We start from the raw sequence: 27,206 nt of genomic DNA, 5'->3' as shown, positions 1-27,206 counted from the left end.
AATCCTTTCTATTGCTAGAAGTGAGAGGGTGGAGGTAATGAGGAACACAAAATGTTATTTTTCTATTTCTGTGAGATCAAATAATTTATTAATTTTTTTATTTTCACCACTCATGCATTTTGTGTTTATGAATATTTTGGTTTGATATCTAAAAAATGGAACAGATGTTTTATTCCATGTCACTCATCTGCCATGAAATATATTGTTACAATAACAATTGAGTGTAAAGACGGGTACATCCTTGCTCTCCCAACTTCTACATGTGAGGGTGTTAAACCAACATCAATGAAATGTAGGAGTGGCAGTAAGTCTATGTTAGGAAAGCATAGACAAGCAATGTTGGCTGTTGAAAATGAGATTGAAGTTTGGGTAAGTAGTATTTAGTTGGTGCAGGCAATGCATTATTCGGCACATGCATTATTGGTGTTCTAAATTTCATTAGAACCCACTCTTAATGGTAATGGTGATGTTCAAGATTGTGCAAGGTAATAGCCTATAGTTGAACATCTTGAAGAAGTGGTATGCTTACAATCAATTTAGTGATTGGTAGAGGCTTTAGTGTATGGAATGTTGATAGTGGAATCCATGTGACTTAATAACTACATTATTTTTTAATATGTAATGCAGGTTGAAAGTGGTGGTGTTTCCTTTAATACTCCATCCATGATGGAGGCCCCACATGGAGATGTACATAATATATTTTGGATTATTACCCAAAGGAAGATTGGTTTAGAGTTATTATAATTTGAGAAATCATTTTTCTAAATTTTTTGGGTCAGGACATAATTAGGAGATATGTTGTGATCTATCATGATTCCTTGGTTGAGAAATCTATAAGGCTATTGGAACTATAAGATCGCACCCATCAAATAATTGAAAACTTACACCTTTGGAAATGGGCATGAAAGTTAGGTAGATGCGTAGGATAAGTCGTAGATTCCTTAGGAATCAGTAAAAGTGAAAGATGTATCCTTTGTTTCTATTTGTAAGCAAAAATATAGTCATAATTGGGACAAACAACCTAAGTTTCTTCTAAGCATATTTTATAATTGTAGGGAGTGGATGATGATGAGGGAGGCAAAGAGGAAGAGGTTTGCTCTTATGCTATTAGTGACCATGTCGATCTATGATGTTAGGATATGTTGGTAGGTAAGGTATCATCAAAGGTATGGGTAGTGATGTGATGTGCCATAGAAAACCACTTTGTTCAAGGGCTACAAAAGTGACAATTGTAGAGGTTGTTGACCTAACTGCTAGGTTGCCCTACCCTCATCCTTTTTCTAAAGTTTTAACTGACTCATTAAATTTATTTGAAGCATGGAACATCTATGACCTATCCTCAAATACAAATTTGGAGCAGCATAAGGTATAATTATCTCTCTCTCTTTTTTACCTAACCTAATAGTTTATTGATGTCTACATATATTGGTGTCATTCAATTGGAGGCTTCTCTCATCCAACTTGTGTGCAAAACTTTAGGCTAAAGTGCAAGACACATCAAAGGTGGCAAAAGAATCCAGTGATCCCTTTCCTACCCCTAAAAGATGTAGCCTCAGAATTCACATGTTAGGTATCACCCCTCCAATGATGGATAAGGACCCTAAGAGGTGTTGTACATCTTATGAAAGAATTTTCTCTATTGCCTAAAATAGATAGCAAACTAGGGGTAAACTAGCATCAAAACATTAGGGATTGCTTTATATGCCATTGTAACTAGCAATGGTCTCCAATTTTTCATTGAATAGTGTACACTATGTTTTTAGTAGGGTTACTAAGTATTGTTGATACCATAGATCAAAATCAACCCTTCTTCAATGAAATTGGAACCTATGCTTATTCCTAATGTGTAATTGTTTCCTTTATATTTGTTTAATTCTATATCATTTTAAGTCCTTATTTCCAGTTTAGTTGGACCATTCAAACTATGTTTTTTGATTTATGCATAAAATATGCATTGCATATTTTACGTATGTTGATTTGTTGCAATTTTTTGTTAATGTACAACAAGGGAAATCTAAATTTGTCTAGCAGATTTCTCATAATTATTTTTTATCATATTGTGGTTGTTCTATAGTGTGATTCTACTTTAGCTATAATTATTATCTTGTTAGTTGTGTTTAGTCTATTGGTGAGGACTAAATAGGATTAGCTATTGTTATAGAGTATTATTTCAATTTATAATGTATCCAATGTTTGTTTCAAATGTATAGTAACTTATATGATAATTTGTTGAATACTTTTTTTTAATTTGATGAGTGTTTCAATAAATTGGAGATGATTTGATCTTATCAATATATTAAGTGGACAGTCCTACTTGCACTTAACAATATTGACCATTATTCTACTATTTTGTGTCACCTTTTATATTCATTATGTTTGCAAAATGATTTTTTTTTAAATTTCTAAGGGATATTTTATTAAACTTCATTATTGGAATGTAAGCATAGTTCTTATGTGTTGATGCAGTCATGGGTAGTTGCAAAGACATCCACAGAAAGGAAGCTCTCAATCAATCATTGTCTAATATCCCCATGACTACAGCTGTAGGATTCTCAAAGCCTTCTACTTCTAGGAAGCATGGAAAGATGAATGACTCATCGATTGGGAGGAAATAACAGAGTTTAGATTAAGTGCCTTTATTGGGTGTATCAAATACTAGTGGTGTGGTGGACCTAGGATATACTCATGACAATGTAAGTTCAAAAAATCCCACCCTAGATGATAGCTTCAATAGTAAACTTTAAAAGAAACATAGTCAACTTCAAGAGAAACACATATCTTTGTTGTTAGAGAATTTGGCTACATGTGAAGTAGATAATAAGTGCCTAAAGTTATAGAATTTTGAAATGGAGATGAAAAATGCTAAATTAGAGATCAAAAAAAGAGAGCTCGACAGGTTGCTTATAGAGGTTAAGAGAAAAATATGGAGTATTATCTTCAACTACATGAACAATAGGTAATCAATTGCAATCTGCAGGATTCACTTGTTGTGAACAAGAAGATGTTTTCTATTGTATGTACAAGGACATGTTAGATGTCTTTAGAGGTCATAGTGAAGGGTGGAAGGTGAAGTATATTGAAGTGATTGGCTTTGCTTCTAATAGAGACCAACAACCAACTACTACCCCATCTTCAATGTGTGGATGTGAAGGTGCACCAAAAAGTAGTTAGATGCACATATGTAATTGAATATTTTGAGCCACATGTGGTTGTTGTTCATTTCAATGACAAATCCTAGTTATAGCAAACAATTTCAGATGAACCTAATGTTTGGATATATAAACTAATGTCTTATGAAAAAAAAATGAAACCATTGGCGGTTACATTTGACAATTTGGTGAGTTGATAATTGATATCTAAAATATATTTTGTACACTGTTAATGTTTCTAAACCATTATGGATCCACTTTACTCATCAATATGTTAATGAATGAATCAAATGTTTTAATGATGTCCACAAGGCCATAAGCCTAAGGGACCCACATAAAAATCCTAGTCAATCTGATGTGGCTTCTCTAGGCTATCATTTTATAATGTGAATCTACATAAGTAAAATGGCCCCCTTGAGGAGTCTTGCTCCTTTGAAAAGGTCTTTTATGTTGTTCACTCTTAAAGTTTCTTTGTGTTGGTTGTGAATGTCCTCATATGAAGTGCAATCCTTTAGATAGTGTCACTTTGTTTCCACTACACCCTCATTGTAAAATCTACAAATTATGTCCTCCCACTCTTCCTTAAGGACCTTCCATTTGCCAATTTCACATCTGAAATGGTGTGAACCAGATCTTAGTTGAGCAATTAGGATTTATGCCTTTTCTTTGATCTCAGCTCCTAAATAATATTTTTCATTATGTTCACATGTGGGATTAAATTATTTGACATAATAATGCAAGAGCATCCTGGGTGTAAGAGAAATCTTGCATCACCCAAAAATATTTTTATTTTCAGTCTTTTTTATTTTAATAAGGACTAGTAGATAGGGTGGTTACTATTTATAGAAGCTTCCTATTTTCAGTAAGTTTTTCATATGAGCACAAAATTTTCTCATTTTCTACATGATGGTTTGTTTTAGAATTATAAGCCTACAATAAAAATCTTATTACTCCAACTTAAGTACCAAAGAAGTTATCACATAATTTTTAGTGGAAAAATTTGCAAAAAAAAACTTTAGGCTTACCGTTGAATGCCTTAGAGTGCTCAGATGAGGTATAAAAACTCAATAAAAGGGCAATTGTGCAATTTCCAGCCTATAAATCAAGAGCTGGCATTTTCAAAAAGTGGTTATAATAGCCAATCAAAGTAATGGTTTGAGATTTGTGGCTTTCCAAAGTTGGGCTACCCAAAATTTCTAAAATAATTTGTCAAAGATGTATTTAGCCGATCTATATGTATCGTTAGGGTCTGTTGGCCCTAGGTATTAAGTTTGAGCATCTAAAACCTTCATGGGCAGCATAAAATTGCCTATTTAAGAAAGGCTTGAGCATTGTCTAGAACAACTCTAGGTGATACTTCACAACATTGTCTAGTAGATTACTATAATGAAGGTGCCTATTTGGGTTAGCATATTGTAATTGTCAATTCTGTATTTCCACATTTGTGGCAATAATAAGAATTCCATATTTTTTTCTTGCATTTGTTATTGTTTCTTTGTTTCTATTATGTGTTTATGGTATTAAGGGGAGCACCATTCATCAAGTGGTATCAGAGCTAGAGTTCTTGACTATGTGTGTAGATCACTAACTGTGATGCAATTTACACCAAGCCTATGGTTTGGGCTGAGCATGTTGACAGATCATTGACTATAAGGCAGTTTGCACTAGGGTTTCAGTGAAAGCACAAAAATGCCTACACAATGTTACATCTAAGGGTTTCAAAGCCCTCCAAAGACAAATGAAAGAATTGGAAGAACAAGTGTGCAGAGGAATAAATCTTCCTGTAAGAGATGAAAGTGAGGATGAGGAAGAAGTAGAAGAAAATGTTGAAGCAGAAACAATTCTAAACCTAAAGAAAGAGAAGCTTTTTAATGCCATCTCTAAGATTGGAAAGAGGCCTAAGTTTTAGGTTCCCACATTTTTGGGAAATCTTAACCCAAAGGAGCTAGTTGATTGGATCAATGAACTGGAGGAGTACTTTGAGTATGAAGATATTGAGGATCCTAGTAGGGTCAAGTTTGTGAAGGTAGAATTGAAGGGACATGGAAAGATCTGGTGGTCGGAGGTTCAGTTGGAGTGAAATAGGAAGGGAAAGGACAAAATCACCAAATGGGATCAGCTGATAGCTAGACTAAAGAAACAAATCATTCGTGTGGATAATGAGCTTGATCTATTGAAGAAAATGCAAGGGTTGAAGCAAGTGGGAAAATATGTTCTTATTAGAACCATCCATGCAGAAGATCATAAGGAGAAAGTGGCCCATTATCTTAATGGCTTAAGGCCAAGTATTTAGGAGGAACTAATTTTGGTTTGAATGAATAGTATTGAGGAAGCATACTAGTTTTCCCTAAGGGTTGAGGAGAAACTAAGAAAAAAAATTGATAACAAGAATAGTGAAAGAGGTCACAGTGGAAGATCTAGTGGACAATCTTATGAAGGCAATAATGATGATGAGAAGAACAAAGATGAGGCTTGAAGTAGTAGTTAGAACTAGAGGGGAAAATTTTTTAATCACTTCCATTATTAGAAAAATAGAGATCAAAGAGGAAGAGGCAGAGGACAAGGATCTGGAAGAGGAGGCTTCCATGGGAAATGTTTTCACTACAAAGAAGAAGGGCATAAAGCATTTGAATGTTATTAGCACCAAGGAAGGACATATCAAAGAATAGAAGGCTAGGCTAGACTTGTACTTTTTGATGAAGATGCTAGATCATCACATTCTGAAGATGTTGAAAGAGGAGAAGTCCTAGTTAATAGAAGAGTCTTGCTGAGTGGTGAGAATGAACCTAATCAAAGAAGGAGCTTTTTTGCACTAGGTGCAAATGTGAAGATAAGTGTTGTGATGTGATCATTGATGGTGGAAGTACTAACAATCTACTATTAGAAATGATGGTCACAAAGTTGAAGCTAAAGAGACAGAAACATTCACCTCCATACTATATTGCTTGGGCGCAAGATGACCACAAGGTCATGGTCAATGAGAAATGCTCAGTGAATTTCAAGATTAGAAGCCACTAGGATGAGGTACTATGTGATATCATACCTTTGGACATATGTCATATGTTGCTAGGTAGGTCATGGTAGTTTGATAGGCATGTTTTACATAATGGATGAGCAAATACCTACACACTAACCAAGGATGGAGTGAAACATAAGTTGAAGCCATTGAAGGAGAAAGAAGAAAAGGTATGTAGTAATAACAGAATATGTTTTGTTGATGAAGAAGATTTTCTCAAAGGTATAAAGAGTGAGCATATGTGTTTTGCTATAATTCCAAAAGATTGTAAAGAAGAAATAAAGGAGGTGCATGCAAAAGTTGTAGATATGTTGGGAGAGTATTCTAACATTGTGTCAGATAATGTAGTTAATGGATTTCCCCCAATGAGGAAGATAAGTCACTAGATGGATTAGATTCTAGGAGATAATTTTCCAAAAAAGGTAGGGCATAGAATGACACCACCAAAAAGTGAAGAATTGAATAGACAAGTTCATGAGCTATTGCAGAAGGGGTTGATTCAAGAGATTTTGAGTCCATGTGTTGTACTAGGTATATTAGCACCAAATAAGAATGGATAATGGAGGATGTGTATAAATTCTTGCTCCATCAACAAGATCACAATCAAATACAAATTTCCATTGCCAAGGATGGATGATATTATGGACTATTTGAGTGGGGCTTAGTATTTCACAAAGATAGATTTGAAAAGTGGGTACCATCATATTCATATTAGAGAAGGTAATGAGTGGAAGAATGCTTTCAAGACAAGGGATGGATTACATGAGTCGTTAGTCATGCCTTTTAGGCTAACCAATGCACCAAGCACTTTTGTGAGACTCATGAATGAGGTACTGAAAGAGTTTTTGGGTAAGTTTGTCATTGTTTATCTAGATGATATTTTGATCTTTAGTAAGAAATTGGAGGAGAATTTGATTCATAGTTGAAAGGTGTTTGATAAGTTGAGGGAAGAAATATTGCTAATAAAACTGAAGAAGTGCAATTTTGTAAAGAAGGAGATGGTCTACCTAGGATTTGTAGCCTTAGAAAAAGGTTTGAAAATGGACCCAAAGAAAATGGAGGCTATCCTTGAATGGCCTACTCCAAGGAGTGCTACAGAGGTAAGATCTTTTCATAGATTGGCTAGTAATTATAGAAAGTTCATACGAGGTTTTAGCAGTATTTGTGAACCCTTGACTAAAATAATGAGAAGGGATAGGAAAGAATTTAAGTGGACTATAGGAGTAGATAAGATTTTTTATCTATTGAAACATAAAGTTATTGAGCAGCATGTTTTAGGACTTCCCAATTTGAACAAGGTGTTTCAAGTATATTGTGAAGCTAGTGGTACTACAATAGGAGTTGTTCTGACCTAGGAAGGTAGACCTATTGCTTATTTTAGTGAGAAATTGAATGATGCAAAAAAGAAAATATTTTTCTTATAATCATGAATTTTATATTATAGTTCAAGCCTTGAAGAAGTGGAGACACTATCTTCTTCCTAAGGTTTTTTTTTTTTTTTGTATACTGATCACCAAGCTTTGCAATATTTGAATAGTCAAGAAAAATTAAACCAAAGATATTTAAAGTGGGTTGAGTATTTAATGAGTTATACATTTATTTTGAAACACGGGAGTGGGAAATCTAACAAAGTTGTAGATGCTCTTAGTAGAAGACAACTTTTGCTAACAAAAATGTTGATAGAGGTAGATGGGTTCAAGGAACTCGGTACATAGTATCCAGATGATCTTGATTTTGGTGAAGCATAGAAGGCTTGTAAAAAAACTATTACATTTGATAAGAAAAAGTGATTGGATTTCATGATCTAGGATAGTATGTTGTTCCAAGGGAGTCAGTTGTGCATTCCTAGAAGTTCAATGAGAGAGAATATTATCAAGAAGCATAGTGGAGGATTGGCTGGACATTTTGGAAGAAATAAAACCATAGATTTGGTTGCTGATAATTATTATTGGTCACAATTGCAACAAGATGTGAGGAGGTTTTTACAGAGTTATAGAGTATGTCAAATGGAAAAAGGAGTGAAGTAGAATATAGGGTTGTATTAGCCATTACCTATACCACAGAAGCCATGGGACGATGTCAACATCAATTTTGTTCTTGGATTACTAAGGACATAGTGTGGGCATGATTCTATTTTTGTGGTGGTTGACAGGATTTTAAAGATGACACATTTTATTCCTTGCGAGAAGACTAGTGATGTTGTTCATGTGCTAGAGTTATTTTTTAGAGAAGTGGTAAGACTACATGGTTTACCAAAGAGTATAGTTTCAAATTGAGATATCAAATTTGTTGGGTATTTCTGGCATACATTGTGGAAGAAGTTGAAGATAGATTTGAAGTTCAGTTCATTGCATCATCCACAGAATGATGGAAAAATAGAAGTGGAAAATAGGAGTTTGGGAAAATTATAGAGATGTTTGGTTGGAGACAAGCCCAAAGGATGGTATTTGATTTTGCCACAGGTAGAAGTTACATATAATAATTTTTTCAATTAGAATACTAGTAAATCACCATTCTAGATTGTATATTAGAGTAGTCCCATAAATGCTTTTGAATTACAATAGTTGGATAAAGAAGAGATAAATAGTACTGAAGCAAAATAATCTGTTTAACATTTGAAGAGCATTCATGACAAGGTGAGGAAGTACATTATCAAGATGAATACACATTACAAGGCTAAGGAAGATGTAGAAAGGAGATATAAGGAATTTCATATATGAGATGAAGTCATGGTTCATTTGAAAAAGGAGCATTTTCTGGTGGGTACATATAATAAGTTGAAGATGAAGAAGTTTGGACTGTGTAAGATAGTGAAAAGGCATGATTCTAGAAATGCCTATCAAGTGGAGTTTCCTTTTGAATGGAATATTTCACCAATATTTAATATTTTAGATTTGACAAAGTATTATGAGGGAGGTGATGGAGATGAAGTTGTAGAAGCATAGTGGAGTATTCTAGCAGCTATTTTGGCTACAAAGGAGATTGAGGAGATACTGGACATTGTATTGACAAAAGTACAAGGAAAAAAACTTATGAAGAATACCTAGTCAAATGGAAAGGGAGGCCAATAGAGGATTCATCATGGCTAGCAAGGGAGGAGATTAACTATCTTGGTTTTTCTCTGAACACCTAAGACATGACAAGGTCACTTCTCAAATTACTCCAGGTGTCTAATGCAGGAGCATCCTAGATGTAAGAGCAATCTTGCATCACCCAAAAATATTTTTATTTTCTATCTTTTCTATTTTAATAAGGACTAGTAGATAAGATGGTTACTATTTATGGGAGCTTACTATTTTTAGTAAGTTTTTCATACGAGCTCAAAATATTCTCATTTTCTACATGAAGGTTTATTTCAAAATTACAAGCCTACCATAAAACTCTCATTGCTCCATCTTAAGTATCAAGGAAGTTATTATAATTTTTTAGCGGAAAAATTAAAGAAAAATCTGTAGGCTCACCATTGGAGACATTAGAGTACCTGAATGAGGTCTAAAAACTCAACAAAAGGGTTCTTGCACCTTTCCATGCCAGTAGATCAAAAGCTAGCATTTTTGGAAAGTGGTTATAATAGCTAGTCAAAGCAAAAGTTTGAGAGTTACGACCTTTTGAAGTTGGCCTACCTATAATTTTAAAAATAATTTGTAAAAGACATATTTGGCCAACTATATATGTATTGTTAGGGTATGTTGGCCCTAGCTATTAAGTTTGAGCATCTAGAACCTTCATGGGTGGCATAAAATTGCCTATTTAAGAAATTCCCAAACATTGTCTAAACCAGTTTTGGATGATAGTTCACAACATTGTCTAGAAAATTACTATAATGAAGATGCCCATTTGGGTTAGCATATTGTAATTGTAAATTCTATAATTCCACATTTCCAGTGATAATAACAAGTCCATATTTTGTTCTCGTATTTGTTATTATTTCTTTATTTCTGTTATGTTTTTATGGTATTAAGTGGAGCACCCTTCATCACATAATAGGATTTTTTTCTACCTAACTAATTTTCCCACGTGGCAGATCTAATTTTTTCTACCATCCATTTTTTAATTTTAAAAATATATACATATTGTTGCTCTTATTTTGCAAGGACTAAATACAATAAATGTTATGGATGGATTGAAGTTTTTTATTATTAAGTAAATCTTTCATATCATATGACTTTCAATTATAATGTCATATGATCTACAATTTATTAAACTAAGGTGCATTGATGCTCATCTCATTTCATTTCATACACTACGTAATGCAAGAAATTTGATGAATGGATGTAACAAATTGCAAATGAAGTATTTGTTTTCTATGAAATTGGTATGTGTTACTTTTGTTTTCTATGGTTAGTTGAATGTAGATGTTACTTTCCTTTTTTGAAAATGATTGCATGGTTTTGAGGCTACAAGAAACCAATAATGGTTGACATGAAATGGAATATGTCTTCTATAGAAGCAAACAATTACAATTCAATTTATTTCAATTAGATGTTAACAACATACAATAAAGGCAAGTATTGCTTTGTGGAGAGAAACAATATCATAATCAATTCAACAATACCTTTAGAAGAAACTATTGAAATTGAGCAACTGATCCTTACCAATAAATAGTAAATATACCAAATTCATAAGTATACTTTTAATTTGTAAATGTATATTCTATATGCAACTTCTATATGCATGGTTGACAATGGGATGTGTTCCCTTTATATTTCTCTAATTATAGAAAAGACATAATATCAACAATATTTACATATATTGCCAAAAAACATCATTACTACCCTTTCAATTTGCTAAAAAATTAGATACATAACATAGATGTTTCACATAGTAGTCATCCTTGTAAACATACACATATTTTGTTGATGCTTCCATTGAAAATTCTTGTTAGGTCATTTTATGTCTTATCACTAACACATGATCAACCATGTCATCTATGGTCTTCAATACTTAGAAATTGTCTAAGAAACTATCAACAAACAATGACCTCCATTTCTATAGTGGCATTGGAAAACCATCTTCGAGGATGTTGGAAAATACATGGGTAACATCACACTTGATTTTCATCATATCAAAGCATAACTTCTCAGCCTAGTTTTCATGTTGTTTCAAGATGTCATGTCCAAACCATTCACACCCTGATTTTAGAGGATCATTTGTCTTCATGTCTTCTTTATTGCTAACATTTAATCTCTCGTATAGCTTGGAAAGTGCCCAAGTAAAGGACCCAATACTTGTCCACCATCTTCATTAACTTGTGACATATGTTTTAAACAATTCTAATTACTAGGTCATCCAATTGATCACATTTTTTTGTAAGTATGTTATCCAATTTGTGTGCTTTATTATGCCAGAACTTACATTCTCCATGCCAACCATATCTCTTTTTCTGCTAATCATGGTCTACAGTTTCAAAATTAAAGCCTTTGCATTTCTCTCCCTCCAACATAATAGCTTTTTATTTCCATGCTTCCTTTTCAATCTCTAAATTCTCAAACAATGATTTTTACTTTTTCATCATTCTAAACAACTCATCTACTTGAGCCTAGTTCTTTATTATAGTAGTAACATTCAACAATGCCATGTATCTTGGGCCTATTATGCTTAGTTTATGGATTTTTATCTGACACAAAGCTTCATTACTATCCATCACAATTGGTCTTTCATCTATGTGATCTGATCCGTATGTTAATAAAGCTTTCTCATATGGATCCTTCATTAATGTATTAATAAGATTTCTAGAGTCCTCTGGTTTACAATCTTTTACTCCATCTTTGTATTTTTCATAACATCCATGCACTACTGCACATTGCAAATGGTAACCCCAGTATATTAGAACACCAACATTGTTCACTATTTCCCTAACCTTATGTGGAGTTATGTCCTTATGTTCCTTTTGCACCTTATCCTATAACATTTCCTCTGTCATTTCACTATCAAGCTTATTTGAAGTTTGGCTTTACTATATTTTCCTATATTAAAATAATAAATATCTAAACTCATTGGAATATATGAAATCATCAATAAATATGAACTGGCTATGTTCAATTTCCCTAATATCAAGTGATCATACTATATAGAGGGGCTCCAAACTTAATTCTCTAGTGACAACGTCCCCTTAAATAGGTCAACGTTCATCACAATTGTCTTCTCTTTCTTCTATGTGCTCCACCTATATGTATTATTGATGTAATAAATGACCAATGGCAGTTTCTCATTCTTGTAGCAAACCATCATGAACATTACCCAAAATCTCATCTTTCTCTTCTAACAATTTGAAAGCTCTGCTAAGTGGATATGCAATTCCACTGAGAAGGTGTATACTAATCTTCCCTTTTCTTAATTTCCACTTGAAAGATCTCTCCACATTTGTGTACATGGGTAAGTGCACCAAGTTGTGGAACCAAAAGGGGGGTATAAGTGGACACCTTTTTTTCTAAAATCAACAATTTCTGAACTTCAACAAGAATTTGAAGATAGTTACACTCAAAATTTTAAGATATGACAAAAACAAAAGTAGTACTCCTTTGAATCTAGTTTCTAAACTACTAGTTTTTTTTCAAAATGGTTTAGTTTTAGGTCCTCAAAAAAAGGGGCCACAAAAAGTGGTACTATTTATTCCAAAAATATATAACACAGTACAAAGTGTGGCCCCCCTAAAATTTTAACTTTGTTTTTGAAATTCTTAAATTACTCCAGTCAAAAGTTACCTAACAATATGTAGTTTATCCCAGGTTTTTCAAGTAATTTTATAATGTGTATTTTTTTATGAATTTTTTAATTAGACACATCCCAAAAATGTGAAATATCTATGTGCTCCCCTAAAAATGATTGAAAACTAATCTAAAATCAAAACTTGTTTTTTTCAAAGTGTGTAGAATGGAGTCTAGTTTCTAAAAAACTAAGTTGTTGCAAAATTTGATGAACAAGCTAAAATCTACAGTCCAATTAGTACATGTTGGCTTTTGACAAAAAATGAACATACATTCAAAAGAAATTATAGATGAAAGGCTTGAAATAGTTCAAATAAAAAATAAATTATATGGTTATATAGCTAACACAGAGGCCTACAATGTCATGTAACCTAATTTTATTGATGCTCAACCACGAGAAAATTTGAAGGAGATCCAAAAAGAAAAATCAATCATTTTTTATATGTTTGCAACAAAACATGTCTCAGACTAGTTTATAGACTTGAGACCTTTGGGTTGGATCCCCAAGACAAAACCAAGCCTTAGACTTGGTAGAATACAAATATTTGAATAGTGTGTGAACCCTATAGCATGCACGTGCTATTTAAATATTTTTAAATTTGAGTCTTAATAGAATGTGTGTGCTTTAGTGTGTATGCACTATTGAGAACTAGATAGTGCATAGAGAGGGAAGGAAAGAGGTAGAGTGAGAGTGAGAGAGAGAAAGAGGAGAGGGGGGATGTGTGTGTGTGTGAGAGAGAGAGAGAGAGAGGATGGGAAGGGAGAGAGAGAGAGAGAGAGAGAGAGAGAGAGAGAGAGAGAGAGGGGGGGGGGGGGGGAGAGAGAGAGAAGGGGATGGGAGAGAGAGGAAGTGAGAGAGTAGGGTTGGAAAAGAGAGTATGGGATGAGATAGAGAGGAAGCATGAGAGAGTGAGTAGGGGTGGTAGAGAGAGATTAATGGATGGGAGAGAGAGATTGAGTAGGGGATGGGAGAGAGAGGAAGTGTGAGAGAGAGTAGGGGTAACAAAGAGAGAGTAAGGGATGGGAGAGAGAGATTGAGAGTAGGGGATGGCAAAGAGAGTAGGTAGTAGGAGAGGGAGAAAGAGAGGGAGAGAGAGAGAGAGGAGGAGGAGGAGGAGGAGGATGGGAGTGTGTGTATGAGAGAGAGAGAGAGAGTAGGGCATGGAAGAGAGTGTGAGAGTGTGAGAGAGAGTAGGGGTGGCAGAGAGAAAGTAGGGGATGGGAGAGGGGAGAGAGAGTAGGGGATGGGAGAGAAAGGAAGTGAGACAGAGAGAGTAGGGGTTGAAAAGAGAGTATAGGATGGGAGAGATAGATTGAGAGTAGGGGATGGGGGGAGAGAGAAAAAGAGTAGGTAGTGGGAGATAGAGTGGGAGAGGGAGATTGAGAGAGAGAGAAGAGGATGGGAGTGTGTATGTGTGTAAAAGAGAGAGTAGGGGATGGGAGAGGGGAGAGAGAGAGAGAGAGTATCATAGGAAAGAGAGAGTAGGTTGTGGGAGAGGGAGTGGGAGAGGGAGAAAGAGAGGGGGGGATGGGAGTGTGTGTAAGAGAGAGTAGGGCATAAGAGAGTGTAAGAGAGAATACAGGTGGCAGAGAGAGTAGGGGATGGGAGAGAGAGAGTAGGGGATGGGAGAGAGAGAGAGAGAGAGAGAGAGAGAGAGAGAGAGAGAGAGAGAGAAGGTGGTGGGAGAGGGAGTGGTTGAGTGAGAGAGAGGGGGGATGGGATTTTGTGTGAGAGATCTAAAGAGTAGGGGATTGGAGAGAGAGGGGGGATAGGAGTGTGTGTCTATGAAAGAGAGAGAGAGTAGGGGATGGGAGAGAGAGTGAGAGAGAGAGAGAGAGAGAAAGTGTTGGGAGAGGGAGTGGGAGAGGGAGAGAGAGGGGGGATGGGAGAGAGTATGAGAGTGTGAGAGAGAGTAGGGGTGGCAAAGAGAGTGCAAGATGGGAGAGAGAGTGAGAGTAGGGGATGTGAGAGAGTGTGTGAGAGAGTAGGAGATGGGAGAGAGAGAGAGAGAGTAGGGTATGAGAGAGAGTGGAGAGGGAGGGAGGGAGAGAGAGAGGGAGAGAGATAGTAGGCGGTGGGAGAGGGAGTGGTAGAGGTAGAGAGAGGGGGGATGGGAGTGTGTTTGAGAGATCTAGAGATTAGGATATGGGAAAGGAGAGAGGGGGGATGGGAGTGTGTGTGTGTGTGTGTGTGTGTGTGAAAAAGAGAGAGTAGGGGATGGGAGAGGGGAGAGAGAGTAGCCCGAGAGAGAGAGAGAGAGAGTAGTGGATGGGAGAGAGAGAGAGAGAGAGAGAGAGAGAGTGTGTGTGTGTGTGTGTGTGTGTGTGTGTAGGTTCTTTAAAAGGGAGTGGGAGAGGGAGAGATAGGGGGATGCGAGTGTGTGTAAGAGAGAGAGTAGGGGATGGGAGAGAGTGTGAGAGTGTGAGAGAGAGTAGGGGGTGGCAAAGAGAGAGAGAGAACAGGATGGGAGAGAGAGTGAGAGTAGGGGATGGGAGAGAGAGAGTAAGTTGTGGGAGAGGGAGTGGGAGAGGGGGAGAGAGAGAGAGAGAGAGAGAGAGAGAGAGAGAGAGAGAGAGAGGAGGATGAGAGTATGTGAGTGAGAGAGACTAAGGGATGGGAGAGGGGGTAGAGAGAGTAGCCTAAGAGAGAGAGTAGGGGATGGGAAAGAGAATAGGTAGTGTGAGAGGGAGTATTAGATGGAGAGGGAGAGAGAGAGTAGGGGATGGGAGAGGAGAGAGAGTGAGAGAGAGTAGGGGATGGGATAGGAGAGAGAGATAGAGAGCACAAGAGTAGGGGATGGGAGAGGAGAGTGAGAGAGAGAGACTAGGCGATGGGAGAGGGAGTAGGAGAGGGAGAGTGAGAGAGAGAGATTAGGGGATGGGAGAGCCAAGAGAGTGAGAGAGAGTAGAGAATGGGAGAGGAGAGAGAGAGTGAGAGAGAGAGAGTAGGGATGGGAGAGGAGAGAGAGAGTGAGAGAGAGTAGGGGATGAGAGAGGAGAGAGAGAGTAGGGTATGGGAGAGGGGAGAGAGAGTAGGGGATGGGGGAGAGAGAGTAGGTGGTGGGAGAGGGAAGTGAGAGAGAGAGAGAGAGTATGGGATGGGAGAGGAGAGAGAGTGAGAGAGAGTGGGGGATGGGAGAGGAGAGAGAGCGAGAGAGAGTAGGGGATGGGAGAGGAGAGAGAGTGAGAGAGTAGGGGATGGGAGAGTGGGTGAGAGAGAGTAGGTGATGGGAGAGGGAGAAGGAGAGGGAGAGTGAGACAGTAGGGGATGGGAGAGGAGAGAGATAGTAGGGGATGGGAGAGGAGAGATAGAGTAGGGAGAGAGAGAGAGAGAGAGAGAGAGAGAGAGAGTAGGGGATGGGGGATGGGCTAGGGAGAGATTTATTTTTACATAGTGCTTATACACTATAGTGCATACAAACTATGTGAAATCACCAAAAAATAGTCATAAAGCAAATTTGGGTCCCTATTGATCCATATTCTACTTTCTGTCTATTATGCATTCTATTGTTTTGATAGAAAACATGGGTTTCAAGCTATTGGAAGTTACCAAACACTATTTGAAGACTTTCTGAAGCTAGCAAACACCAAATTAAATCATTAGGCTATTTGAAGGCTTTTTGAGTATTCTTTCTATAGAAAAGGTTAGTGCAGTCCTTTTTAAATATTATTTGTTGATATATAGAGAGACAAATTTGGTTATAATTTGACATGTTTAATAAATAGTGAATTCATTGAAATTTGTATGTTTGAATGAATTTTTACTTAGAAATGGTTAGAAGTTTGGCAAGTTGAATTAATATATATTGTGTATTAATGAAATAATTGTAATTTTTATATGCATTTGAATGATTTGTAATTTAAAAATTCTAAGTTATTTAGATGTTTGAATAATTTAACATATAGAAATCATCATCATGCCAAGGAAGAAACCAAAAATTGAAACAAAAGAAAAGAGATAGACAGATTTGGAAATTAAAAGAGATAAAATGAAACTACTATGTGAACAAATAAAATTACAAAGAAATAATGAAGAATTGACTTTCAAATAGGAACAAGAACCACTGATACAAAGAAACAAAGAGAAAGAATTGGAAAGATAAAGAGAATGAATGAGACTATTACACTCAAGAAGATAACTGAATTCTAAAGCTACAACATCTTCCAATGTTGGAGTCATATCATCCTCTCATGTTGAAGAGAAACTAATTTGTAGATCGAATGATATACACACTCTATCATGTCATGTTGAAGGCACAACATCAACATATCAAGTAGATGATATTCCATCTTTTGCATCTTATTGTCAAGGCACATTATCTTCAGTTCAAGGTACGCAAAACACTCAACCTTATGTTGATGTTCAAAATGTTGAGGGAATGGAAGAGATTATAACACTTTCTAGAATTCATTTTAGAAGACCAAAATATTTTATTGATATTGATACTAACATTTTGAAATCAATGCCTGACAAGATTAGCAAGCATACTTGTCAAAGAAAAGTTAATCGTATGTGGAGATTATTCTTTGAAGAATTAAATATTATAGGTCAATGCCAATTATTTGTTGAAATGATGAGAAATTTGAAATTTAGGCTTATCATGAAGATTCTTGAGCTAAGAATGATGGATGATTCAAATGAAAAAAGCATTGTAAAGAATCTAATGAGTTCTTATGAAAAAGTGGGTTCTAAATCATGCACCAAAGATAGTAATATCACAAGACAAGTACTTACATCGACAATAGTAAGTACCCAAATGAAGAAAGCTTGTTTCATGAGAAAGACAAGCAAAAAATTGAAAATTGGTAGAGGTACTCTAAGGAGGGTCATGCTAAGGCATGAGAGATTGGAAGATCCAACAAAAAATGAGTTTTAGACATTTAGTGTTAGACTACCATGAAAGGATGAAGAAAGTAGTGAAGCTTTGAAATCATTGATTGAAGATTTTTGGAAAAATAACACACATGTTTCCCCTAATCAAAGAGATGTTGTAAGAAGAAGGATTGGTAGCCAAAATTATGACCCATATGCAAAACATTTTTTTGACTCAACTCAAACACATTTTTTTGCAAAATTTATTGGTATGTACCCTCAAATTTGAATAAGTCAAAGATTTTTTGAGATGGGTAAACCTTTTTATGTGAAGATAAATGACACATGCACAACTTGTTTTAGATTACGGTAAAAGCAGGTTTTGAAGGGACCCCGAAACCCCTTTACAACAAGTAGAAAGATAAAGCAATAAAGTCCAACCAGGTAAAAGAAACCTTCAACAAACTGAAGCACAATATCAAAATCAAGTTTTAGAGGGACCTGAAACCATAGAAAATGTCCAAGAACAAACTAACCAAGTTTTATAAGGACCTGGAACCACAAACAGTCAAAACAAAAGAAACCAAAAACTAGGACCAGAGACCCCAACCAGTAACCAGAATAGACAGAAACTAAACTAGGGAACCTTACTAGAGCCACTATTGCAACTCCAAGATCATTTTAGTAGCTTCCTTACCAATTACAACAGTCTCTTGAATGGTGTCAGTAGCCGAAGTAGCAGCAACTTTCATTGCACTCTTCCCCGAGCTCTGCCTTGTTCTTTTGCTCAGACCCTCAACCGAAGTGATATCTTCATTAGCCCTTTTGCTCAAGTTTGCAGCAACTACAAAAATACTCGAGGTGACCTATTCCATCTTAGTGCCACTCTCCTTGATTAGCATTCTGAGGTTCTGCTCATAGTTGTTAAGTTTATTAGGGATGTCTCCCATCTGCCCTTCTAGTTGGCTAAGTTTGACATTGATAGTATCCAGATTATGTTGAAGACTTTGAACCTTTTTCTTCAAACCCATCATTTCATTGTAGATCCAGGAATCTACTTTGAGCATGGTGTCAGCTTTATCCTTCGCAGAATGCAGGAAGGAGAGCATGGTATCCCTCTGTAATGAGTCGCTATCATCTTCAGCAATCCCTTGTGGGGGGAACAGGCATTGTCATTTTTTTCCTCCATTTCCATTTGATCCTCCTTACAAACCCTGTCAAAGTCTTCTATGTGAGCAAAGTCCTTTTTTTCTTCCTCTATCCCCTTGACAGGAGAAGCAGTATTAGCCGTATGGTCCTCCTTACTCTTCTCTACAGGGTTCTCAACAGTATTATCTTCCTCTTTATCACCCCCACTAGTAATAGCCTGGGTACCCTCATTAACAAATTTACTCTGTTCAGAATTACCATCACTATTGGCTTCCTCTTTCCCTTTTTCATTATTACCTTCAGTCTCCGAGTACCCATCCAGATTAGAGCTTAAATCCCCGATGTTAGTATCTTCGTCAACCTCAGGGTTAATATTCTCATAGCTTTTCGATTTCTCGATCTCAGACTCGTCATCCTCATGTTTTTGAGAAGCCAAGGGTTTCAAATTTAGGGTTTTATCTTTACCCTTAACAGAGTCACCCTTCTTACTCTTAATGGAGTCCTTCTTCTTGTCCTTAGAGGGAGTGGAGGCAATGTGTTTATTTTTACAATACCTCTCGATAAGAAGAATCAGCCCTTTATGTAAAATGGGTTTGGACTCCTTCTTATGAGCTTCTAAACTGTGAAGTAAAGAAAACCTCAGAAAGAAGGGGAAAGATATTCTATCTTTATGTCTAAAATGATTTTAAAAAATAAAGTGCCATTTATGAACTCTTTTACTTCTTCCATCAAGTATGAAATACTCACGGATACAGAAAAGAACATCCCTCCAAATATCCTTTATCTAATGCACATCGAAGAAATCACCACTCTTTTCCAATTACTTCTCCTCATCTTCCATTTTCGAAAACTTTTTGTAGGCTACATTTGAAATACTGGTTTGCTTGGTGAATTGTATGCCCATTGTGGAGAGCCCCATGATCTCTACAATAAAATCCTCCGTGAGTTTCACAATAACACCATGGAGAGTAACTTTGTCATTGGATTAGTTCTTAAAGAAATTCGTAGTGATGTGTGGCTTAAAACCATTGAGTCGCTCCAAATAACAAGTCACATTTCCTTTCTGCAAAATTTTCCATACATTCTCGTGAGCCTTCTAGGCATCACAGTTCTTTGGTTCCTACTTGTGCGGTTCACCCCTCATCTACTTGAGAACGCACTCACACCAGAGTAACCAGATGCACAGAGAGAAAGGGTTAAAATGAAAACTATTTTTCATCCCATCAAAAGAGACTCCCTTTTTTGGAGATACGTGCGAAACCCACATCGCATTCATTTGAGTGTACTTCCTTGGGGAAGAAAATCTGGCAATAATATGCTCACTCCATGAAATCATTAACTTTCTAATATTCACAAATCTTTCCCACTTGCACATGGATGGCTTCATAATGAATAATTGCTTTGAGATCAACTTGGTTAGTTAATACATTAGTCCTGTAGTGCCTCTCCCATTTGACTTTTGTAAGTCATCCTGATGGATGCAACCTTGCTAATCTTTTGTTGTGATGGGATCATGATTGTGACCCTAAGTGGTCTACACCATTGAGGTGTTTGGATTTATGTTTCTTTATCAGTTGCTTTGATTATGCTTTTGACTGATCTTTGAGATTATGATGTGATTTTTGGTTCACTGAGGTTTGTGCCAGTGGTTACCCGGATCAATGTGGTATCATGAGGTTGTTCCGTGATTACCTTGAGATGTGTGTAGAGATTGCACTGTGTACTTTTTACCATGCTACACTGGACTAGGTTCCTGTAGCAGTGGTTAGTCATGTTTATGACTGTGTTTGCTTATGTGTTTTAAATGCCTTTTTAATGCAGAGAAATCAATCATTATTAAATGCTTAAGTAATTAGAATGGATTTTTCTTGTTGGATTATTTGGTTATGTGTTGCGGACATTTACCTTGTTATATTTCTGATTAGAGAGATATTTGTTACTCATGTTATGTTTACATTTGAGAGGACCTGAGGGTCAGATGTTCACTTTGATTTCAGTATCATAGATTTTAGACTACTATGTTGTTCAGTTAATCATATTGCATGATGATGCCATTTTGAGATGACAGTGTGTTTTATGATGATATCTGGTTATCTAGTATTTGGACATACCTCTGATTTTATTATGTTATGGATTTAATGCTATGGTTATTTACTTCATTCCTGTGTTGTTATGCTTTATGCGAACGTGAGTGATGTAAATAGATTATTTTAATATAATTAAATAAATGGTTAAATTAGGTCATTCAATGCATTTATTGCTTTGGCTATGTTATCATATGCAATTGCACTTGATCGTATTGTTTAGTGTGCAGGATTATATCCCTGGCAGTGGCACATGGAGTTAGTGATTCAGCCATTCATATTTTACCAATGTCGTCCTTATATGGTCGACGTATCCTTTATTAAAATGTTTAAATTAAACCTTTTGGTGATTATTAAATCCGAACTCATTTGCATTATGTGATTAGAACAGTAAGCGTGTCTGTGCATTTAGAGGTTTGCATTGTCGCGAAAGTCGTTAAGGTGATTTCTGTGTTTTTGGGCTTTCAGGCTTTTTAATTGATTTATTTTAATTTCTGGCAGCTTTGCCATAGATGAATTCCTATTTATAGGAATAGCCTATTTTCATTTGGGTCGATTCGGGGTTTAAATAGGTTGGCTGGTTATTTGCCCTAATTGATTATTCACTCGAAAAGTGAATAAAAATCCAAAGAGGAATTTAATTCCTCACTTCTCACTTTCAAATTGGAAAGTTGGAGAGTAAAACCCAAAATCCTCTTCATGAGGATTTACTATTTTGTTCGTTGTGGGAGCTACGGGTGTGGGGTCATCACGAGGTTGGGCTCGTTGGATCCAGCTCAGGGAAACTTTGGATTGTCGCAATTTTTAGCTACTTCTACGAGATATTTATTTTATGGTTTAGATTCCCGTTTTGCCCTTTTGGCTATGAGCTAGGGCTTTCCTGTTTTGTTCTTTCTGCTCCGTTCCAGCTTTTATTTTTGGTAGCCATTTGTTGGGAGGTTGAGAACTAGTGTTCCCCTCCATTTCTGTATGTTAGTTCTACCCGGTTGGGCGGGTATGAACATTTTCCATTTTTTTTGGGATGAGGGTTTGGGGATTTGCACCGTTATGCTGGTCATTTTTGCATACGGTGTCTGATTCCATTTATTTTTGAATTTTTGGAGGTTTTGAACCCAAAATCCAAATGGGTTTCAATTTTGAAATTTTCCAAATTTTTGGAATTTTTACCTCATTTTACGTGCCGCCCTATTTTCTCGAGTTTTCTTGGCACAATGTGGGTCGTGGACCTTGATGATCCGTTTAGATATCAGCCAGATCACTTTTGCATTGTTATGTTGCATTGGGATGCGTGTTACATCCGTACTCTCGACGTTGTGTTTGGTTGAGTGATTTTATACTTGTTATGGTTTTGTTGGACCTTTGCTTTTATTTCGTGAATGTTAGGATTCGTGTAGAATCCATACTCTTGGATTGAGGCTAGTTGAGTAAGTGAACGATGTTTGGTCTTGTTACATCAATGTGATTCATGTAGAATCCATACTCTCGAATTGAGGCCGATGGAGTGATTTAATGATGTATGGTTTTATGGGCTTTGGGATTCGTGTAGAATCTGTCCTTCCTGTATTGCTTTTAGTTGGGTGTTTTCTTTGCATTATGTTCTCATTCCTGTCCTTGTGTTATGATCTTCGTGATGGTGGTGCACCACACACAAGTACGTGCGCGTACATTTGTTGGGTGACTTGCAAGGCTCGATCTTCCGTAGATTTGTCAGAAGTTATGATCATTGGAGTTGGGATGGGAGTATGCATGCCCATGGGAACTTGTTGTAGGATGAGCATGGGTAGGGTAGGGTAGCATCTGCAGGGGGCTTCTATCTCACATCTTGGCGTTCATGGCGCCAAAGGTTGACGGAGGATAAGAAGTTTTAAGCAAGTGATAACTAAATAAAATGTGTGATTGTTGATAAAAATTAAGATAAGTAAAATGTGTGAGCACCCGATTAAGTTCGAGGACACAATTTGTGAGCACCCATTTAAGTTTGAGGACACATGATCTTAGCTTGGGCTTTTTGATGCCAAGCGACTCTCTAGGATGTCAGCCCCTACATAGTAGCTTATTGAGTGTCTGACCAGGACCTTTACTCCTTACATTGTCTTAGGTTCTTGGTTCAGCCATCATACTGTCTGGTGTGAGTGTTAGCCTTGGATGTTGTGCTTTATGTGTATTTGTGGTTGGATCATTATCTCCATCAGCACGGCAGGTGTGAACCTACAAGTGCCACGTGGTTCGGAGGCGTAGCTACCTTCACCACTGCTAGGGACAAATGTACAGAAATGATCTTTGTCCTAGTGCGACCGTTGCTGGATGTTTTCACTTGGTACTTCAAGTTTTGGAGTATGCTTTCTTGTGATTTATGCTTTCATTGGGATGCTTGTATATCATGTTTAGATGATGTTATTTTATTTGATGCATTCCCTTATTATGATGTTTAGCATATGATTAGATGATGTTATTTGATTTAGTAGTATATCCGTTGCTTACTGTCGTTTAGCATGTGATAGGTGATGTTATCTACTGTAGGATTATCTTATGCTTTACTACTAGCATGTTAGATTTCCTTGTGCTTATATTGTTGCATGTTTTTTGTAGTGACATCCCTATTATGACAGTACTGACAATTTGGTCGGTGGCTTGGGATGTTACGCGCAGGGGATGGTTAGGATCCACGATGGTCTTATGATGCTATTGATAGTTGGGAGGAACCGCATACTTAGTTTCGTTGTTTAGTTCACTGCGATGTTTATTTCAGTGTGTTCTTTGCTACTGTAGTTTAGATGGATAGATGTTTTCCTTTTTGTGTTGTTCTTGCACTTGAGTGTTCATTCTTCAAGCCTTTGTGGATGCGGTACTCCCTAGTGTGGAGGTTCTTTGCTCTAATTTTGGTCCTTTTTGCTTCTGGGAGTGTTTTCATGTTTCTATGGGTGACATTTGTTCAGCATGGTGCGACACTTTAAAAAGTATCGCACGCCCATGCAAACTATGTCGTACGACACTGTAAAGTATCGCACGACTTCTTGAAAAATGTCGTATGACACTAGAAGAGTGTCGCATGCCTTCTTGAGAAATGTCGTACGATGCTGAAAAATGTCGTATGCCTTCTTGAGAAATGTCGTAAGACACTTGAAGAGTGTCTCACACCTTAAGGAGAAGTATCACCCTCCCTTAGTAAAAGTGTCGCACGATTTTTGTGAAAAACATGCGCGTGCCATCAGCGGGAACTTTTCTTCGTCATCCAATCTTTTTTATAGTTGATCTGGATACCCTTTTGGGTGTTCTTCAAGCCTATGTTTTTGCATTTTGTATTGAGGAGGTTTCATTGTATTTCAATTTTTGGGTTTCTGTTGTAGTCCTTCGGAGTTTAAAATATATCGTTTAAGTGTCGTACGCCTTCTTGAGAAATGTCATATGAGTTGACGTATATTTAATTTCTTATACTTAAGATATATTTTAATATATGTGACAAATCGTTTGAGATAGGTTTTAGACCTCTCAGAGATAAGTGATGGATTCTAGGAAATTTCAGTGCTTCAAAAATCCAAACTTAGCCAATTTTCAGGGCTTCAGGATTTTAGGCTTAGCCAAATTTCAAGTTTCTACATTTTACCCCAGCTTGGTGTTTCATTGATGAGTGGTTGTTTCTTGTGCCCTCATCATGTGCGTTGTCGTTGTTGGCTTTGTTTGTGTGTATCAGTTTGGTAGTGGTGTTCGAAGATTCATTGGTTGTCGAGATTGTGTTGAAGTCTTCTGTTGTGATCTTTGTGATCCCTGTATGATGTTGTCATGTGCATTCATACTTGTAAAAAAAATATATCTTGGCTTGATTTGAATCCTTGTTTCCAAGGATCTCTAGGTAGGGCATTACATCTGGTATCAGATCCCATGTTCAAACATTGGGATCTCTATGTTTATGTTGCCCATGTAGTTGTTGCTGCGTTGGTTGAGTGTGAGTGTCTTGGTGAGAACTTGTGATCTTTGTTGCTTTGGTATCTACTTGTGATGGACTTGCTTGTCTAGTAGAGGCAACTACAGCAGTGTGTGGAGAAGGAGGTGAGTCTTCCTAGTTTTGTTAGCGGAATCGATGTGCCTTGGTTGATTGGTTGCTTATGTGACCCTTTTTGGATGGAACCGCTGATTGGTGTCCATGTGCTAGCTTTGAGTGCCTCTTTTGTTTCTCCTTGTGGAGTAGGTGCATTGTTTCCCTGTTTTCTCCTGATTGTAATTTGATGAATGAATCTTATTTTTGATTCTATGTTTTATCTTTAGGGTGATAAGATGGTTCTTTTCTTTGAAAATTAATGTTTATTGTGAATCATTGCAAAGAGTAGGTTTGCATTATATCCTTGGGTTAATGACTTAAGTCCCCAATCTAATTGTTTCTTAAGCTTATGTAAACTATATTAATTTGATGGATATCTAAATGTTGCATTGCATGGAAATTTTTGTTTTTTGCATATGCATGAGATTACTGATGGTATACTGTTTGATGTGTGTGAGTGTGTTCTCTAACATTGCTAAGATGATGTATTCCTTAGCATTGTGTGCTGATTTATCCCTCCTGTGTAACTGTACTCAGTGATCACCTGTAATGTGATTTTTTCAATGCCTTATTTTATTTGGCTAGAGGTACTTTCCTCATGTTGTTGGGCTAGCATTAGTTTTTAGTATTTTCCTCTCTTCGAGTAGTCATCAAATTTTATCTATCGCTCTCTTTGTGGTAGTTGTCACATTTGACTTATTGTTGAAATGAGCTCTTTTTGGTACTTACTGTTGGAATCAGCAATTCTCCCATTTGGGCTTTTTATTTTGTTTCATGATGACTATTCTGGATGTGTTTTACTGCTACATAGTTGTGTGTGTGACTCTATCATGTTCATCTCGAAGCTCTAGTAGTACGTTCAAGGGATAATATCATGGAGAACATGCTAGTGTGTCTTTGTTAGATCTAAAGTTGTTATTGTAACTGAATGGTTTAAATGGTGATTAAACTTAATGTTATTTTTGAAAGAAATTGAAAGGTATGTACTTGTCCTATAGTGACTCTTGGACCCTTGCTTGAAAATCTTTCAGTTCATTATGCATTAGTGCTTATGTTATTCTTAATTAATGAATTTATGAAAGAAAAGTAATGATGATTTCAATGTGTGATTTACCTTTCTTTCCATGCCTTATGTTGTTTTAGGCATGTGTGCTCTTGTGTGGATTTGGACGTTTTGTCCGTCGCTTGTCTTGGTGATCAAGACTGTTGTTTTGCCTTTGTGGTTTTGTTTTGAGTGGTGACTCAGATCTTGGCTTTTAGGATTCTCAAAGCTCCATCTTGTTGTAATTTTTTTTGTTGTCTTTTTGGCGCTTTTCTAATGGAGCCAATCTGAGTTTGGACGTGAAGCTATGGCTTCTAGAGTTGCTGATCGTTGTTTCGAGTACCTTCTTGAGTAGAGGCCAATTCAATCATGACATATCATATTTATGGCCATTAGAGAAGTTTTAACTCTTCATGTTATTCCTAATGGAAGAGTTATCTTGTCTTCATAATCTACTAGGTACTTGTTGGGATTCGTGCTTGGTTTTTTGTGTTTCTTATTGCACTGAACCGCCGTTGAGAGGTGTAGTGTGGTTTGTGAGTGTTCCTTGTTGTGGATGATGTTGCCTTATCATTTGGGAGTGACTCAGTTCTTTGATGAGTCTACATTCTCCTTTTTGGATGTTGACCTTGGCACATCTCCGTATTCTTTCTCTCTTGAGAGAGTAGGCTAGTGTGGATATGCCACTAGCTTAGTAGTGTTCTCTTATGAGTATGTTGATGGTTGGGGAAATTGTGAGTTCCCTAACGCGTCTTGGGCTGATTTAGTGTAGAGGTTGAGAGAGACTCCCTCTCAGTCCTAATACTCTGTAGAATCCTTCTCCCTAAGCTTATATCTTCATGTGGATTGTCTTGATCAATTTTTCTCATTAACCATTGACTGGAGGCTAGAGATTGAGTTTAGCAGTAGTTTGGGTGCATTTTTCCTAGCATGGTGCTAGAGGGACATGGTATCGTTGGACACATGTTACCATCTCGTGAGTTGGTATGCAGACATTTGATGATTGTGTCCACAAACAAAAGTCTTTGAACCTTGTGAGAAGGTGATATCTTGTCTGGTTGGGTTATGTTACCCTATTTTCCAGTGGTAGTTGAGCTTTTATGCCATGGTGAGGCATCGTGCTCCTACGCTTGGTGGTGAGTAGTCTTTTGGAGTGTGTCCTTTTGTTGGTAAACTTTCATCCTCTTTGTTCTAAGGGTGATTTTACGTG

At 36.7% G+C, this 27,206-nt stretch overlaps 1 pseudogene; it reads right to left on the bottom strand.

The window, feature by feature from the left end:
• Window positions 1-18,437, bottom strand: part of LOC149543078 (ABC transporter G family member 11-like) — a 35,705-nt pseudogene extending 17,268 nt beyond the window's left edge.
• Between the last annotated feature and the right edge of the window lie 8,769 nt (window positions 18,438-27,206).

Source organism: Cupressus sempervirens, chromosome 8 (assembly GCF_028749045.1).
Source record: "Cupressus sempervirens isolate cs-2001-9-10 chromosome 8, ASM2874904v1, whole genome shotgun sequence".
NCBI lineage: Eukaryota > Viridiplantae > Streptophyta > Pinopsida > Cupressales > Cupressaceae > Cupressus > Cupressus sempervirens.
This window is presented reverse-complemented; position numbering and strand designations above follow the sequence as displayed.